The sequence below is a fragment of the Staurois parvus genome, unplaced genomic scaffold (genome assembly GCF_062004578.1).
Source record: "Staurois parvus isolate SC_StPar_1 unplaced genomic scaffold, SC_StPar_1.0 ptg000282l, whole genome shotgun sequence".
NCBI lineage: Eukaryota > Metazoa > Chordata > Amphibia > Anura > Ranidae > Staurois > Staurois parvus.
The window spans coordinates 5,319,079-5,339,402 of record NW_028318078.1 but is presented as its reverse complement, the minus strand read 5'-3'; the positions used below and the strand labels follow the sequence as shown (position 1 = coordinate 5,339,402).

General features: G+C 38.9%; 1 protein-coding gene across 10 annotated transcripts in view; it reads left to right on the top strand.

Moving 5' to 3' along the window:
• ERC2 (ELKS/RAB6-interacting/CAST family member 2) overlaps positions 1-20,324 on the top strand; it is a 1,463,345-nt gene that overhangs the window by 1,285,379 nt on the left and 157,642 nt on the right. The gene's annotated exons all lie outside the window — the stretch shown is intronic.

The window sequence follows — 20,324 nt, the reverse complement described above, 5'->3', positions numbered from 1 at the left end:
GAATCATTTTGTATACTGGATAGCCATACTTATGTGTTAATCATTATAAATGCATGTTTCGCTTTTCTGTTATTTGTAGTCGCCAGCACCAGTAACCATAAGTCACAGTTCCAACTGAAAAACATTAAGATAATAGAAAGATCATATATAAATAAATATGTAAGTACACATTATTGAATAGTGTTGTCAGGATTGCTGTTAGAAATCATGAGGCCCCATACAGCTCACATGACATGCCCCCCAAAAAAACCAACATGATATTTTCACTAAAAATACACTAAAATCAATGTTAGCGGATACAAACAACATAACTTACAAAATTCCAGCTAAATCTAAAACTGTATTGAGTCAAAGGATCTGTTCACCTTTAGAAATAAATAAATAAATAAATGCACATTTTCTTGCAGGTAAGAAAATGTGCATTTATTTATTTTTTTTCTAAGGAGGAAGCCGCAGAGAATTGCATCTGTGATCAGTAGATCACAAGTGCACTTTTGGGCTCCTACAGACTTAGGATATTGTCATTCATACCTCATAGGGGCAGGCGGTTACCTGAAGAAGGAAGATCGATGGATTCATTGAGAACTACAAACTGTCAGTTCTAGCTGCAATAGCTGAAGGTACTTGTAGACATTAATTTACAGGAAACTGTGAATGAATGATGCACCCATGTGGGCGGAGCACCACACGTCCGCACTATTTATGAATTGTGACAAGGGGTGCAGGGAGAGGATGGGGCAAGGCTGCAGATGCTGGAACATGTTACATCTTCCACCCTAAAAATGGATGGTAGCGCTGTTGGGGAAAGGGGCACACACAAAGGCAGGGCAGCAGAGGGCATCAGATATGAACAAGGAGGGTGATTAGTGTGGCTGGTGGAGGCATGTACTAGAACTGACCCTTTGTATTTTCCCCCTGCAGCAGCTGAAAACAGGTGAGAGAGGAGAAGAGGGAAGCCACCAGCACTGCAGGGGACAGGGGCTCACAGGGCAGACCAGACAGCTGTGGGAATCGGAGTGTGACTCTCCCTGCAGCAGCTGAAAGTCAGCTGGAGGGAGAGAAGAATAATTTGGCTTTCAGCTGCTGCAGAGAGAGCCACACAGGGAATCAGTTCCAGTAATTGCACCAACCCGCACTGATCACCTTGGTCACCCACCTAGCCCACATCCGATTCCCCCTGCTGCCTTGGCCCCCGTGCTTGCACCGGATTCTGAACAGTAGGACTGGTGGTACCCCCTTATTAGCAGCCCTGAGTGTTGCATATGCTGGAGTGACTTTTGATGCTGTGTGATTTAAAGTGTATCTATGATCTAAATGTAAAATTATATATTAATTTCCACATTGCATTTCAATTATGTCCAGTCTTCTCCTTCTATTGTGAACAATCTTGATATTTAAAAAAATTACTCTTTGAAGATCCCCACACATTTACGTCCTTGAAATTGGAGGCACATACTCACTATGTCTAGTGAGTAGGCACGGCTATGGCACACAATTCGCAGAGCCTTCTGAACTGCATAGCTGCTGAGAGCTTCAGAAGGCAGAATCAGGAATCACTACTTGCAGGTAGCATGGTACCATGGGATATGTTGTCCTTAAATATGAAAAGTAAATAGCAAAGCATGCAGGTAATCCAGGAAGTTGTGGAAAGAGATGGTAGGCAGACAGTCAGCACTCACAAAATAAAATTTGATTTTTCATGTAAACCTATATTGGATTGTCAGAAAAACTATTGTCATATAGCTATTACACTGCCAGTGTTATAAATCTTTAAGAAAGGTTACCAAGGCAAAACATTTAGAGTGCAGATTACTCACTTCAAACTGCTTTTTTAGTGATTGCACTCATAATTATATAACAGTACAGTAACATTTGGTAAGTATCTAATACATAAGTACAGTAAGTACTCATAATTATATAGCAGAAGAGTATAATAGTGCCATTGTTGGACTGGCCTGAAGCACTAGTATATGGAATATATGAAGATAAGACTGTTAGGAGTGAAAAGAGTTCTATTATCAGCTAAGGATAATACTGTATAGCTGAGAAAACCTGACACCAGATGCTCACGTTTCTTTTTGAAACATCCTCCCTAGAAAAAGTAAAATGCAGTATCCCCAGTGGTGAATACAAACACTTCTGGATCACAGTGCAGAACTCCTTGTCTTGTGACCACTTTAGCAGGCTTGATATTTACTTCATCTATAACTTTCTCTGCAGTTAACACTTTCATTAATTCCTGTACCAAAAATTGCAACTCTCATAATCTCTGCACCTAGCTCCTTTCTATTCCAACCACTTACTCTATCTTTCACAGTATGTCCCTCTTCTCAAGGGAAAGTGATTCAACTACAAGCTTGCGTGAGGCTATGGTAATGCACAAATGGTGCATAGGTAGGGAGGCCCTAAGGGCATATAGGAACAGAGGGCCCAGTTGCAACCACAACCCCTACTATGCCTTTTTCTACACTTCTGAGTAACTCATAGTTACCAACCAGAGATTTTTCATTGTTTTAATTAAACTGCAAGCTGAAAACTGATTGGTTACCATGGTTAATTGCACACGTTTGCATTTTGCTTTGATAAAACAAGCCCCAATGCATGCATGAGAAAAGCATTGTGTATCCTCACCCCTTTTGTTCTCTGCAGATTGAAACTGAACTGGAATATTTGGTCAAGGTTAAGCATGCAATGAGCATGTGGCTTGGAATTGATTCTGAATGTTTGGAAGGTTCTTCTCTTAGTAAAATGTATTAAATTAGCAAATAAGGGTTAATTGCTGTATCAACTTAAAATAGCTCTCAGGAAGCGGAGACTCAGAACATTAATGTCATTATCTCGTCCAGTGTCTCCTCTCCTTTCATCATGAAAGTGGATTCTGGCAGACTCATGTTTTACCATTTACCTCAATATACGCGGCGGCTCTTTTGTTTGAAGGCTGATGAGGCTTTTACTGTGGCCATTCAATCAAGCAAAACATAGCGCTCAAGATACTTGTGTGTATAGTACACATTCTGCACTGAATTAATATCTGTTCTTTTCAACTTATTGGTAAAGCTATGATTGTATCTGTGTTACTCCTAATAATGCCACAGTCACATAAAGTTGTATAGCTTCTGCCTCAGCAATGAAAGTATTTTCAATTAGATAAAGGGTGGCATAAGGACTTTATGGCCAACTGATCTTTAAAAATCTCTTTTAGAAGGTAACTATAAATCACAGAGTACAACATTTAAGGTGGAACTCCAAAAGAAGCATTATTAATTTAAATTCTCCCAAATGCACCAAAAAATTAATTTAGACTCTTGACGCTTCTATTCACTGCAGCCAAACAGACTCTGGCAAAGGTTTGGCGGTCCTCTATACAGGGGTCTCCAAACTTTCTAAACAAAAGCTGATTTGCTGTTCTTTAGACTTTGGGGGGGGAGACTGTGGTCAGTAAGAGTAAAAACTATTGTGGAGTCAGTGGGAGTAAACAATGCCCCATCTCTGGTATTAGGTGGAGGAATAGTACCCCATTGTTGGTGTCAGTGGGAGGAATAATGGCCCATTGTTGATGTCAGTGGCAGAAATTATGCCACGCTGTTGGTATCAGTGGGGACAATAGTGCCTTTTATCAGAAGGAAGAATAATAGCCCAAAAGCTGACTAAAGATAGACAAAGGGCCACATCTGGCCCCTGGGCCACACTTTGAAGTTCACTGCTCTATACCACCTGCCACCCATGTCCAATAAAAAACTTTGACTTATGAATGATAACATGATAAGCATATTATATCATAATCATAGCTACTGTATAAATATATTTGTATACATCTTCTTTTCCTGTATTATTGTTTACTATTTTAATAAAAATGTATTGAACCTAAAAATAAAATATACAGTAGCATGAGCTCATAAATATGTCTTGATATCAGCCTCCGCTAATCCTAAGAACAGTAGCATGTAAGCTGGCAGAAGAAGGGCCAGCACAAGGGACCAATTAGTAGCACCTGGACTAGTCGTAGCTAATCAGCCCTGTGCTGATTTGCACAGTGATAGCATAATGCCTGCTTACAGGAGAGGAAAACAGAGGGATGATCCTATCAGAGTGCTGCCTTTACATTAGTTCACTAATAGGTCCTATTTTGCATCCTTCTACTGTACTGGAATAAAGTAGTAGCAGTGAGGGTATGGCACTTGGGGCTTTCAAGCAGCACCTCTCCCTACACCATTTTTGTGAGTGCAAGGTGCTGTGATGCTGTCTCCTCAGGGGGCAGTTCCCTGACACCGTGCACTGACAGGAAGAGGGTTGAATAATGTCCACTGTCACCAACCCAGAAGAGGAGCAGTACCAGAGAGGTGAGTGCTGAAGAATATTGAAGAGGGTACTGCAATTTTTTTGTACAAAAGCTGGGGACCATGTCTTCAGGAAAAGTTAATTCCGGAGATGGGTTTTAACCTTCTATAGCCATTTTTTTCTTTTTCTTTTCATTTTTAAAGCATAAGTGATTAATACTTATTGCGGGATTCTTAACTAGGGTTCCTCGAGAGATTGCTAGGGGTTCCTTGAGTAATGACCAATTTGTGCCTCTCAGATAAGTTCCCACTGACACCATTGATCTTTTTAGCTATCTTGAAAGGCGTAACTCTTCCCAATGTCCAAAAGTGTAACTCACATTCTTCCCACTGAACCTCAGACTAATGTATCATGAGTTGTAGATATAGTAATTTTTAGCAGGGGTTCCCTGAGACTGGAAAGTTATTTTAAGGGTTCCTCTGTGTTGAAAAGGTTGAGAAAGGCTGATTTATTGGCTCAGGTAATCCATACTTATATTTTGAATTTTTACTCTTTGCCCTACAGCTGGCTTATAAATACTTCTATCTAACTCCACACCTACATGTCTAATTAGGTGATACCCCTCATTTGCGTAAGAATGCATGTTGTCTGTGAATTCTTAACCACATAAAAATATGTGGTAGGAATAGCTAATTATGCACATGTTTGGAAGCTTTCCACTACCCCAGGCACAATCAGACAGGATCTTGGCATTAGCTGCTACAAATACGGCTTTTCCATATTATACACATATAATGCTTTGTGTGACTTTTATATTTTGCTGAGGGCAGTCTTCCTTTATTTTGTTTTTCTTTTCTGATCAGATACCCCCCCTCCCAGTTCACCATTTCATGAAACCATCTATCTGTGTATAGCTAATGATACTGGGGAGCGAACAAAATGAGACATTAAGGGGGGGATTTACTAAAACTGCAACTCTGCATAGAAACTAATCTGCACCAGAGTGTTACAGTTTTAGTAAATCTCCCCTTAAATGTTATCTTGAAAACAATCTATATAGAAGACATACATTTATTTTTGTTAATTAATGTTCAAAGAGAACTTTCGCATTGGAAAGTAGCCATAGACATGGACTATGTGCAGTGGAGATTTGTTTGTCCAATGAATAATTTTGACAGTGGTTTCCTTCCTAGACATTCACCCTTGAGTTACAAGAGTGCAAATACTAAAAGCATGGAGAATGGATGAGTGAGAAGATAGGATGAATGGGCAGAAAGCTGTAATGCCAGCCCATCTGAGAAAAACCGTAGCAATTGAATAAGGTTTTATCCTATGCAATTGCTATTTCCCCTAAGATCGCCATCACCTCCCTACCCCCAGAATGCTGACTGGACATTGAAGGAATGGCAGTAGACTGTTGAGGTCATCCTTCTTGATCACTTTTACTGTCATCTTGTTCCATAGCATCACATTTGCATACAGCTCACTTGATTGGTTCTCAGCTGTCCTTCCTTAATCTCCTAGTTTGAGTTCTAGTTTGTAGGGGATTGCAGGAGACTGATACCAAGTCATTATCAGGTACTTGCACTAGTTGCCTTTAAATAACTATTTTTTTATTATTAAAACAAAGCTACAGAGTGTACATATATTGCTGCCTGAAGCTCAGCCTTAAATATTATAATCACATAAAGTAAACTCAAATTTTTTGGAATGTTGCTAAATCATAGGGAGGCTGCATTTATCATTGTAGCAGACTGAATACATCTGCTTTTCATTTTTTCTATTGGTAGCACAGTATGTGTGCTAATACACCAGTGGTTTGGGATGTACAGTTAGCCATGGGGTGAAAAGGAGTGATTTACGTGACTTCACACACTATTTTGAAATGAAAAATAATTCCTTGCTTTTTGGGGTATATGATGAAATAAGCCATGTGAAAACTTTCTGTTATAAGAATGCTTTGTTGTGCTATGTATTGGTTCTCTGGAGTAGGAAGTAGGAAGTAGTAGGAAATTACAAACTGACATTTAAATATCCACTCCCCATTCCTCCGCAAAGCCTGAACATGCCTTTCATCACAGATCATCCACTAGTGGTTATCCTTTGGTAAGAGGGAGAAGAGTTGGAGCAGTTACTTCAGATGAGGATGGAACCCCCCAGAGCTTTGTGGTCACTTGATCGCTTATAAAGAAAAATAGAAAAAAATGTATTTGCACAGTGATTTATGATAAAGGGAATGCAGGACCACAGGGAGAAAATTGGAGGGAATATTTAAATATCAGTTTGCTAGTTAGCCTCTCCTTCTACCTTCTCAATTTAAGATTAAGGTTTATAATTTCCCATTGGTCCCAGGCTCTAATCCATAGAAGGTTTTGTTTCCATGCAGTACACCGATGATGTCCAACAAGCCCAAAACAGCTGTGTGCAGTTTGGAACAAATGGCTATATACTAGCCTGTATATGTGCTATACCTCAGCAGTTCTGGATGTACAGTTAACCATGGTGTAAAAATGTAAGCGGGTGGTAGAGTGGGTTTCCCTTTAAGGTACCTCCTCCACCTAGGAGAAGGCTGGGAGACTAGGCAGGACCTAGGAGAGGGGTGAGTCAGACTGCAGAGGAAAAGGAAGCATCAATATCCATATGCTGTGCTCCTACTCTCTCCCCTCCTGGGGGAGAGAAAGGTGGCCTGGGGTTCCCCATCCTAGTTCCAGGTGAGAGAAGAGAGAGCCATGGAACTAGTTTACCCTTCCGTTTCCCCCATCCTGAGTCAGAAAGATCATAGACCCATCTAACTGCAAGAACAAGAGCAGCCATTGGCAGGGCCTGCGGCCAAGAGTCCATTATATGACTGAACTGTGTTGTTCTTTTTGAGCCATGATTAATTGAGGCATCCAATGAACAAATGTTAACCATATCCAGACTTGTGGTGCCTGTATTTGGTAAGGATGTTGCTCTGAAGAGTGTGAGCCTGAGTTCTACCGGTGTCCCCTGGCTGTCAGGCCTGGTGAAGGTGCCCAGTGTCTGGAACTCCTAGGAGTGTGCAGGATGAAGCACACAGCCAGGATGGTGGACCAGAGGTCGGTCTCCGCCCACCACCCACATATTGGGGAGAGTCGTCGGGCAAAGTCCTGTATTGCCCAGAAGGTCAGCGTTAGGTTGAGGATTTTCTCGGTTGCTCGGTGTGGATACGTGCGAGGCAGCCCACCACCCAGCAACAAAACAAAGAATGAGTTGCATGTCTGCATCCACTATCCTGAAATGAATTTTCATTATGGGGATCACACCACTCTGGTGTACATCCACAAAAAATAAAGAAAGCATTCCTAAAACAAGTTGCTGCACAGAAATAATCAAAAATCTTATTTTATGCAATTCCAAAAAAATACACCAAGCCGGAAAAAACATTTAAAAGCAAACATACTTGTAAATAACTAAAGAATACCCATAGTAAACAGTAACCTGCCTTTGGTCATAAAGTGGTAGTTAACCGCATACTAGCACATTACAACAGACTTACCTAAAAAACAGATCCTTCCGGCAGCATGCTGTCACCACTGACAGGTCTTCACGTGGTCTTCCTTCCAGATACACGGACTCCGGTCGTTTGAATGGCTGACGCAATGACGTCTCTCTTGCACATACATGGGGAAGTCAAAATCATGGCACAGCTCTCTCAATGGATGGCATGCTGTCCACTGAAAGCACAGTGCATATGCTGGCCATAGACAGAAGAATTTATTTAGAAAATGTTTGTTTTCAGAACATTCATTCGATATCCTAATGGTTAGTGGGGTCAAGTCAGTGTTCATTTTTGATGGTAGTGATGAAAACAATTGAAGGAGCAGGATGAACATTTTTTCTCAAATGAAGGTAATTCAAACTGTGAATGTGGTTTTTGTTTAGGAAATAAAATGTACTGTAATGGAACCTGTTTAATACATCTGAGATTCTATTTAGATATCAGCTTTGGACGACATTTTAAGAACTTTTGAAGTAGCTGACTCAACCATGACAAGAAAGAACATTCTAATGAATAATTGTTTCTGGATTTCTGTACAAATGTCCGAACAAAAATCTAATCATGTATGGCCAGCTTAAAAGAATATCAGAGCTGATCTAAAGACAAAATATGCGTGTATTGACTAGGGTAGAAGTAAACACAAACTCCCTAAAAGCAGGAATAATCCCCCTACTTTTGGAATATGTGCTGGAATCAGACATGCTACATGCTGGTTTAGTGGAGAGCATTTTGGTTCCTTTAGTCTCTTCGCACAATAGCCTTCAGGGTTATTTTTGCCTATGTAAGATATTTTTATTTATCATTTTCAAGAATACTTGAAATTGTATTGTATGAGTTACATGGAAATGTGCCTAACATTGAGCTAATAAAATTTACTTTGTAGAGTCTACAACTGAAGTCCATATGACCACAATCCTTTCTACCAGTGCCTGCTTAGTGGTGTTGCTGTTTAGTTCTGTATATAGAAGGGAGACATGCTGATCTTAGTTCCCTGTAAGTCGTAAATTCCTCAGATAGTTTGCAATTTAAAAGACATCTGGGATTTTACCATTCTTTACAGATAAGACAGTTCCATTTTCATGTATTTAATATCGATGCTTGTTCACCAGCCAGTTTTCTCTGGGACTCATTGCTATTAAGTAACCTTAGATTTTCAGAAAGACACCTGTGTGGCAGGTTGCGTGTATTAATAACGTGAGTTTGTATCTGTTGCTGTCATCATCTGAAATTTCAGTTGTACAAACGTTTGGCACCAGTTGTAAAAAGTCTTTGCAAAGCTGCATCTATGTTATCTTAAAAAGAAACCGTCCAACAAATTGGTTTAGCAGTACTGAGCTGATTATTACAAGTTGGAACAGATGACCTTGTTCTGGAAAATTTTCAACACAAAAGGGGGCTCCAGATTTTTTTTTTTTCGGTAAGGTCCAATCACTTTTAAAGTGGAACTCCAGTCAAAAATGTTTTTTTTTTTTTTACAGAATGGAAATAAAATCTTTGACAGGTGTTTACTGTTAAAAACATATAAATAAGCGAGCGCCTTCCAAAATAGCAGCAGCTGTACACCAAAGGCACCGTATAAGACCTTCCAACAGACAATAATATATAAAAAGGTGCAGCGCTAGCACACAAATAGACAAAAGTGTATATACATGTACAAATTCATGCAAACGTATAAGGTGACATTGTGCATACAGATATACGCCACTATATTGTGGCTAATAGGACGTGAGGAAGGATTGTTACATCCAAAGGTAAGTTCAGCGTGAGGATGTGAACAAAGTCTCAACCGATCTATGGCTCTCCAGGCGACACCGACTGTGTGCACGGTGAAATAATGGGGGTACAGATTACGCACTCACCAGATGCGCAACCTTTGTGCGCTTTTCTATAACATAAAGACCTCCAATCACTCAACTAGGGTCTGGTCAGATCTGGTCAGGTCCCCTTCTTTCTCCAACACCTTGCGATCAGCCTTCTCCTTAAATAATCACCGCTCTCCGAATAAACCTGGCTCCCGCAGGAGCTCAGAAAAAAGCAAAGGAGGCCAATAGTGCAATATGTCTACGGGTGCATTTATTCCCACATATAGACAAAGAGTACAATGTATGGAGTAAGTAGAATAGAAATACTGACCCAATATATGGTTGCCGCCGGGACCCCTCGTGGTGCCGGCGGTGTTAGCGTCAAACAGCTGAAGCCTGACACTGACGCGTTTCGAGCGACAGCTCTTAGTCAAAGGGTTTTTGGCTATCAGCTGCTGACGCCGCTCTGTCCTTTAAATAAGGGGAATAATGCACGCATCGTTAACATGCGCCATTTTCCCAAGGATAGATGTCCTCAAAACCGGGCGCCATTTTGGCGTAGTCCTTGTAACCGCGCATGCGCGAGCATACGTCGGAACGTAGAGGACATCTATGCAAGATCGCCGAAGGATGGAATGTTGCCATAGGAACAAAACACACTGAGTGCAATCCTGAGGATCACTCAAAACAAGTGTATCTTATCCAAGAATGTATTATTATAACTTCTATATTTCAAAAATTAAAAGGTCAAATCATCCTATAAAAAGAAAAGAAAAAAACGGACTTTATTACCCAGGTCCTCAAATACAAACCATGATTTATCAGGCTAAATCTAAATTAATGGCAACATATATCCTAGGTGATCCTCTATATATAATAACAAATCCCATCATGTAATTTCTTAACTATAAAACGTCGTATTAAAATCAATATAAAATATCATATAATGGATACTCATAGGATACAATAAAACTATATAATTGTCATAAAATTCCATGTTATGTGACTAACATCCAATCATAATAATATTATAAAATGTGTATCCAATGCGAGTATCCAACCACTCATAGTATTATGTACAGACACAGCAATATACACATGTAGAGATATATAATAGATGGAAATATACCCCATAAAATATAACAATCTATGTCTTAAAATATATGATGTCTATAAAATATATTTAGACATCCACACAAAGCATATGTGAAAACATTATACAAATACGTGGAATTATCCCGACACTATATAGTATATCTAAAAATTTATTTATTAAAATATCTAAAAATCTAAAAAATTTATCAAAGAAAAGTCGGTCAATATATCGATTATTTTTTACAGCCGTTGGTACGGAAAACACCCTCATATCTGAGGGATACCAAACAGGTCCTACAAGATATAAGAGATCTTTCTATAGATGATAATACATTTTTAGTCACTGCTGATGTCACGTCTCTTTATACCAGCATTGACCATTTAGAAGGCATGCAGGCTGTAAAATTTTACCTTGATGAATCTGCTTTAACAGTTTTACACCAAAATTTTATCTTAACACTTTTGGATTTCGCCATGACCAGAAATTATTTCTGGTTTGATGGCTCCTTTTATTTACAAACAAGGGGTGTCGCTATGGGAGCCAAATTCGCTCCGAGTCTGGCCAACCTGTTTATGGCCAGATGGGAGGAGGATGTCGTATATGCCAGAGATTGGCCAGAATTATATTTTTACAAACGATATATTGATGACATCCTCCTTGTATGGAAAGGAGACGAACAAACCTTAATAAATTTTTTTGGGACGCTCAATAACAATACCCTGAACATCAAATTAACATTCGAATATAGTAAAACCAAAGTTAATTTTCTGGATTTGACATCAATGAATTCGGATAATAAGATTATAACTTCATCTTTCTTTAAATCAGCAGATAGAAATGGATATATTCCCGTTAATAGTTGCCACCACCCTTTGTGGCTCTCAAACATACCGAAAGGACAATTTCTTAGAATAAGGCGAAATTGTACCTCTGTAGACACTTATTTATCCCAAGCCGATATTTTGAAAAGTAGATTTATGGAGAAGGGATATGAGGAAACGCATCTTACTCAGATTATTCAAAATGTAGCACACATGAATAGAGAAGCGTTATTGGCTAATAATACTTCATATAAGCCACCAAAAGTCTGCCCTTTCATAACCACGTTTTCCAGACAGTATAAAACAATATCTAAAATAATAAATCAAAATTGGAAAATTTTAAAAGCGGATCCAGTCTTAACAAAAATTCTGCCAGAAAAACCGGAAATAATATATAGAAAGGCACAGACTCTGAGAAACCTCATTGCCCCAAATGTCATCAACCCTCCACAGTCTGTATCTTTATTTGGGGATATAAAAGGTTTTTTTCCATGTAACAGGTGCGTTTTATATGCACTTGTAATGGTAAAAGGAAACGTAAAATTGAGGATTTCACCTCTACCATCACAGGAAAAACCTTAAGATTAAGAATTTTATTTCTTGCAATAGTAGATACGTTGTTTATCTCTTGCAGTGTCCCTGCAAGAAACAGTACATTGGACGCACGACTAGAAAACTTAAAGATAGACTTAGGGAACATGTCAATAATGTGAAGAAGGGCTTTAAAGATCATTCGCTTTCTATGCACTATAGAACACACCACAATAGAGATCCATCCTCTTTGATGTTTGTGGGAATAGATGCAGTTCAATCACACTGGAGGGGCACTAATAAGAAGAGAGCAGTGTCGCAGATGGAAACCAAGTGGATCTTCCAGATGGACTCTATGCGTCCTAAGGGGCTTAACATAGAATTAGATTTGAATTGCTTCATAGATAATAGCTAACAAATTCTGACTGGTAGAGACTTACTATATTCCCGTGTATATATATATAATTTGGTATTTGGTTTTCTTGCGTCTGAAAATATGCTAAAGAGGGCATTATATTATCTCATTTCTGGTTATGGCGAAGTCTATTTTCTTTGATAAATTTTTTAAATTTTTTAGATTTTTAGATATTTTAATAAATAAATTTTTAGATATACTATATAGTGTCGGGATAATTCCACGTATTTGTATAATGTTTTCACATATGCTTTGTGTGGATGTCTAAATATATTTTATAGACATCATATATTTTAAGACATAGATTGTTATATTTTATGGGGTATATTTCCATCTATTATATATCTCTACATGTGTATATTGCTGTGTCTGTACATAATACTATGAGTGGTTGGATACTCGCATTGGATACACATTTTATAATATTATTATGATTGGATGTTAGTCACATAACATGGAATTTTATGACAATTATATAGTTTTATTGTATCCTATGAGTATCCATTATATGATATTTTATATTGATTTTAATACGACGTTTTATAGTTAAGAAATTACATGATGGGATTTGTTATTATATATAGAGGATCACCTAGGATATATGTTGCCATTAATTTAGATTTAGCCTGATAAATCATGGTTTGTATTTGAGGACCTGGGTAATAAAGTCCGTTTTTTTCTTTTCTTTTTATAGGATGATTTGACCTTTTAATTTTTGAAATATAGAAGTTATAATAATACATTCTTGGATAAGATACACTTGTTTTGAGTGATCCTCAGGATTGCACTCAGTGTGTTTTGTTCCTATGGCAACATTCCTTCCTTCGGCGATCTTGCATAGATGTCCTCTGCGTTCCGACGTATGCTCGCGCATGCGCGGTTACAAGGACTACGCCAAAATGGCGCCCGGTTTTGAGGACATCTATCCTTGGGAAAATGGCGCATGTTAACGATGCGTGCATTATTCCCCTTATTTAAAGGACAGAGCGGCGTCAGCAGCTGATAGCCAAAAACCCTTTGACTAAGAGCTGTCGCTCGAAACGCGCCAGTGTCAGGCTTCAGCTGTTTGACGCTAACACCGCCGGCACCACGAGGGGTCCCGGCGGCAACCATATATTGGGTCAGTATTTCTATTCTACTTACTCCATACATTGTACTCTTTGTCTATATGTGGGAATAAATGCACCCGTAGACATATTGCACTATTGGCCTCCTTTGCTTTTTTCTGAGCTCCTGCGGGAGCCAGGTTTATTCGGAGAGCGGTGATTATTTAAGGAGAAGGCTGATCGCAAGGTGTTGGAGAAAGAAGGGGACCTGACCAGATCTGACCAGACCCTAGTTGAGTGATTGGAGGTCTTTATGTTATAGAAAAGCGCACAAAGGTTGCGCATCTGGTGAGTGCGTAATCTGTACCCCCATTATTTCACCGTGCACACAGTCGGTGTCGTCTGGAGAGCCATAGATCGGTTGAGACTTTGTTCACACTGAACTTACCTTTGGATGTAACAATCCTTCCTCACGTCCTATTAGCCACAATAAGGTGTTTACTGTTGGCTGCCTTCATTGAGGACAGATTCCTTTACCTTCTGTCCAAGAGGCATGACAGGAAGTAGGTGGAAATATCCCCCCAAAAAAACTCACCTTTGACAGATGTCTAATGTGCTTGATAGCATTGGAACAACAGAAAAGAGACTTGGTTTGAAAAATATATAATAAAGTGTGTCGTCCTTCATATGTGATGAAGGTATAGTGTATATGGGCCTTGTTATGGTCCTTGGCTACTAACTCTCTGATCGCGACACAAGGAGCATTCAGCAAATGATAAATTCTGTAATAGGTATTGAGGAGTGCCTAATACACAAGCTCACTTAACAGTCTTTTTTAAACATCTATTGGTTAACAGTATCAAGTATAGCCAACATGTTTTGGGGGACAGCTTTCTCTTTCTTCAGGGCTTGAACAGTGGATGTTAGCATCACGATGAGGTGACATAGATCTATGTTAGGCCTTAATAAAGGCTGTTATCCTTTAACTGCACTGTGAACTTTTGGCTGAGTGCATTAAGAAATTAGCAAGCCCAAATATATATAGGTCTCCTATTACATGTCATCATGATTCTAAAAACTTTCACTGAAGGAGGGGGAGGCTATCCAAAACCTGACAGATTGCCCCCTTCCCCCTCGAAAATTTGCTGTCAGGGATGCACTGAAGGATATCTTAGATCAATCCACTGTCAAGCTGTTAGTTATTCCACCAACACAAGGGACAAGCCTGGAAAGCTTTTGGCTTGAGCTCTTCATCAGAAATCATCCAATAATTTCATTCTGGTACTTAAGAACTCCAACAATCACACCAACAAAACAAATATAAGACTAGTTTCCTCCAGTGTAAAACACTAAACAATATCCAGCCACACTTCACTAATATGGACCCACTTTCCCTTTGGCCTAAGATCCAACAATACATTCATAACACTGCCTTACCATCCCTGCAAATGTTAGGAAACATCTGAATATCCCATTTTTTAGAGGAGGAAACTATCAGATCTTTGGTTCAGAGAAAAGTCCAAGCTCAAATGGAAGGAACCAAAATGTTATACAATTTTTAAAGAGGCCCTCTTTCCTTTTATGACCAGAGCCTAAACAGTACCATCACTTATACCTAGCATTTCCCAACCCAAACAATGGAGGCCCATACCCAATCCAGGAAAGGATGCAATGGCCTGTGGTAGCTACAGACCCATTACACTAACTATTATTGATTTCCGGATATACGCTAAAATTATAGCATTTCATGTTGCATTTAGCTGTGGACATACACAACAACCCTGACATTTATCATATGATCATAAAAGATCATCAGTATAAAATGCTGATGTTTGCCCAACATCTGTTTCTGTGGTTCACTTACCCACTTATTTCTATAACTCTTACTATAAAAGAATTACAAAAATGTGGATTTTTTTAAAATCAATTTTAAAGTGAACTAGGACAAAACTGAAGTTTAAATATTTTCCTATACCCCAGAACCCACTCACACAGACCAGGTTCCTTTTGATGGTAAGCCTCTACAGTTAAATACTTAGGGTCCATATACAAAAAGAACTAACCAAACTTGCCGATGTTAATTATCCCCTCTCCAACAAGTCATTCTAGGATGTCTTCATACAATAAACAATCTTTTCCTGGCTGTGGATAGTTACATATTGTAGTTACATAGTTAGTAAAGCTGAACAAAGACACCAGTCTATCCAATTCAACTTGAGCGTGTGTTTGTGTGTTTATGTCATTACCATTTTCAATTTCCCTGTACATTGTATTCATTAAGAAATACATTTAAAAGTTTTAATTTACTTACTCTCCCCACTGACACCACCAACTGGGGAAAGGAGTTCCATATCCTTACTGCTCTAACATTAAAGAACCCCTTATGCAGTTGATGGTTTGAACCACTTCTCATCTAACTTTATTCAACAATCTAACTTCAACAATCTTTTCCTGGAGATAGTTACATATTGTAGTTACATAGGTGTCCGTTTATGAACCAGCGGTAATAGATCGCTGCTCAGTTCTCCGGCATTCTCGGAGAACACATTTCTCCTGTGAATGCAGTTTATGAAGCAGTTCTCCGAACAAAGGGAGAACGGTCTCCAAACGCTGGAGAACGGTCTATAAACTCTGGAAAACGGCTGATTTTACTATAATCTCGCGAGATTACAGTAAAAGATCAGTTTACTAAACAGAGGTAAATTATCTCTGCTTAGTTTGCGGTCCCTCTGATTCTCCAGCTCTGGGCTGGAGAATCTGGAGGGAGAACACAGATCTCCAGCGAACGGCTGACATGCTCTCCTGAGTGTCATAAACTGTGAATGACCAGAGAATAGCTGAGATCCGTTGAATCGCAGCTATTCTCTGTGTCATAAACGGACACCATAGTTAGTAAGGCTGAACAAAGACACCAGTCCTTCCAATTCAACCGTGTGTGTGTGTTTTTATGTCATTACCATATTCAATATCCCTGTACATTGTGTTCACTAAGAAATACAGTTAAACCTTTTTTTTTATTTGCTTATTCTCTCCATTGACACCACCAACTGTGGAAGGGAGTTCAGTATCCTTACTGCTCCAACATTAACCTCCTTGGCGGTATTCCCAAGTGTAGCTCAGGATTAACTTTCAGTACCAGAAGCGGTAACCCCGAGCTACACTCGGGAATACCATGCAGCGTTGCTCTGGGATCCCTGTATCACTTACCTCGTCATGCGCTCCCGCAATGTCCCCCCTGCAGTGTCCCCTGTAATGTCCTCCGGCCGATGCTGGCATCCGTCTTCCAGGTTCCATTCCCTGCAAGCGTCGGGACGTATGGGGGACGGAACCGACAGGAAATTAAAAAATGTCAAAATTTTACAAACACATAATACACTAAAATTTGATAGTATTCCATTACTGTATCAAACCATTTCACATACATTTTGTCCCGAGTGCTTTGTCCTGTGCCCTGCCTGCATTTTTACCATCCTTTCTGCCTTGAAACAGAAACGTCCATGGCGTCCAAAAAGTGTCCCTTTAGGTCAAAACCGGTTTTAGACCGGATAGAGAACAGTGATAGTAAATTAGAACCATTTGAAGAATTGAGTGATAATGATTCGTGGGGAAATTCGTCATCAGACACTGAAAACAATTCTGCTACTGAGCTCAGTGATGTGCGAACTTGGCGTCTATTTCAAATTTCAGTGTTTTTGGTTTGATTACATTATTGAATTAAATTTATTATTATATTATTATTTTTATGATTATTTATTAAATTATAATTTATGATTTCGTGTTTCAAATTTTATCATACCCGGGATGTTTACTAGACTCTTGTTCGGACAGATTTCACTGAGTTATTCCTAAAAATTACAGGCCTACAATAAAAAAACAACATATTTCCATGCAAAAAAATGTACCGCTTTGAGCACAGAAATATGGACATAATCAGACCGCTAGGGAGGTTAAAGAACCCCTTATGTAAATGAAGATTTGAACCACTTCTAATCTTACTTCATTCTGTGGCAGCGTGTCTTCTTTAGCCACCTTAGATTAAATAGTTTCCTTCCAATGCTAGAGTCACCATTTAAAGATTTGTATATTGCCAACATATCCCCTCCTAAGCACTTCTTCTCAAGGGAGAATTAATTTAATGCTTGTAGTCGTTCCACGTAACTGAGGTCCTCCAGCCCCATATTAGTTTTGTTGCCCTTCTCTGGACTCTCTTCAGCTCAACCAAATTCATCCTGAGGATGGGTGACCAGGAATGGATAGCATACTCAAGATGTGGTTAAACTAGAGTTTTGTAAAGTGGTAGAATTATAGTCTTATCTCTTGAGTAGAAACCCCTTTTTATCATATGCTAATAGTCTGCTAGCCCTACTTGCTGTAGCTTTGCATTGCATACCTGTTGCTGAACCTGTCATCTACTTGGACCCCCAGATCCTTTTCCATCCTCGATTTCCTCAGAGGTTCTCCCCCTTTTTTTTCTTTTAATTTAATATTTTATTTATTTTTCCAGTTACCAGTTCATGTATACAAAAGCTAATAAAACAAACATATACATAAAAATATTTTCAATTTCATATATCCATATATCAAAACATTACCACTCATCTAGTAAACTTTTACCCCTCTCCCTCACCTCTCCCACCCGACCCTTCCCCCCACACCCCTCTTGGCCCTGATTATGCATTTACCTTCGTTTTCAAAAATTCCCATTCCAAATTTAATGTTACTTTAATACTACAGTTATTGGACATATTCTAGGTATAGGCTTGATTTTTAAAATTTTTTCCACCTTATACGGAAAACCTCCATTTTATCTTCCTCCATATGATAAAGTTCCTCTATTCTATACGTCTTCTCTACCCTATCCACCCAGTCCTTTATTTTCTGTACTTGTTGTTCTCTCCAAAACTTGGGTATCAAGCCCTTCGCTGCACTCAAATAGTACAATAACCCAGATTTTTTATATTTTTTACTGAAAGCTCGGTACCATATAAAAGCCAGGTCTCTGGGTCCTTTGAGATATTAATCTCCATTATTTCTTGAATTAAACGCACAATACCCCCCCAATATTCTTGAATTTTGAGACACTCCAACCATATATGAAACATCGTACCTCTCCCTCCGCATCCTCGGCAACACAAAGGTGAATGATCTCCACTTATTCTATGTGCTACACTCTGTGTTATATACCATCTAGCCAAACACTTATAATTCATCTCAACCTCTCTCATATTTACATTTCCATGAATTAAACTATATATTTTCTTTTGTTTTCCTTCATCCATTTTTACTCCTATATCCCTTTCCCATTTCTCTATAAATAGCGGTCCTTTAACTGTCACTAATCCTGTAAGAATCTTATATATTTTTGAAATCCCATGCTTCCCATCTCCCTGTGAATCTAAGTGCTCAAAGGGGTTCCAATCTTCTTTTTTTCTTAATGGCTTTGGGAGGTTCCCTATAAAGTGTTTCAGTTGACCATATCACCATTCATCCATCCTGGAAAATATTTGCCTCTTACTTTCTAATTCACTAAGTGTACTTATTTCCTCTCCCTTCATTATATCTCTTAATTGGACATCTTTCTTCTTCCCTGTGATACTTTCCTTACCCGGTGGAAAAAACTCTGTGGATTGTAATGGCATTAACAGTGAATTATATTCCCATCCTACTTGTTTATGCAAAGCATCCCAGACTCTTAGAACATTACGTGTAAACAAACTTGTACTTTCTGTTAATCCATGATATTGAGGGGGTATCCAAATAATTCTACTTAAATTTGTGTGACTTAGAGTGTTTTCTATTTTTACCCAACGTTTCTCCTGTACATTAAATGTCCAATCATAACTTCTCGCCAAAATTACTGAGTTATAATATCTTTTCAGGTCTGGCACTCCCAAGCCACCTTTCTCTTTATCTCTACTCAGAATGTCATACTTATTCTAGGCTTCTTACTCCTCTATATAAATCTTGTTAACATTTTTTTAATTATTCTAAAATACTCCTCTGGTAATTTGATTGGTATCATTTGAAATTTGTGTAAGATTTTTGGAACAATTTTCATTTCACTTATCATCTCCCCCTAGCAAGTAACATGCATGCATATTTTTTAGCTCCCAAGTGCTTTACATTTTTCAATGTTAAGCCTGCAATGCAGCTGCCCACTCCCCTGCTTTACTGAGGTCTTCTTGTACAGTTGCTACATCCTGTTGTGAAGTTATTGTCCTCTTTAGCTTTGTACCATCAGCAAACACTGAGATGAAACTATTTATCCCAGCCTCTGTATCATTTATGGATAAGGTAAACAGAATTGATCCGAGGACAGAGCCCTGACGAACCCCACTTTCATCTCTAGACCATAAAGAAATATGCCATTTATCACCACCCTCTGGGCGAGCTCCTGCAACCAGTTTTCTGTCCAGATTCATAGTATGCCATCAATGTCAAACACCCTAATTTGTAAAGTAATAATTTATGGGGTATTGTATCAAATGTCTTATTGAAATCTAGATACAATACTTTCACAGGCCTTCCTCTATCCAAATTACAGCTCACCACCTTAAAGAATGTTAACAATAATAAAAGGGATATTTTGCCTAAGAAGCCTTACATCTTCCAAGCCATACCTACAAGACCCCCAGAACACATTCCACATTGGAATCCTAAATCCCTCCCTTGGATTAAAAACAACCTCCCAAACCACACCTGAAGGGGCATATACTGTAACCACTTCTACCTTAGCATTATGGGACCACTTCTATGGGCGAAGCCTTCTCTCCTCCAGACCTGACCCTTTCACACCTTTTGTGTTGGAATACTAG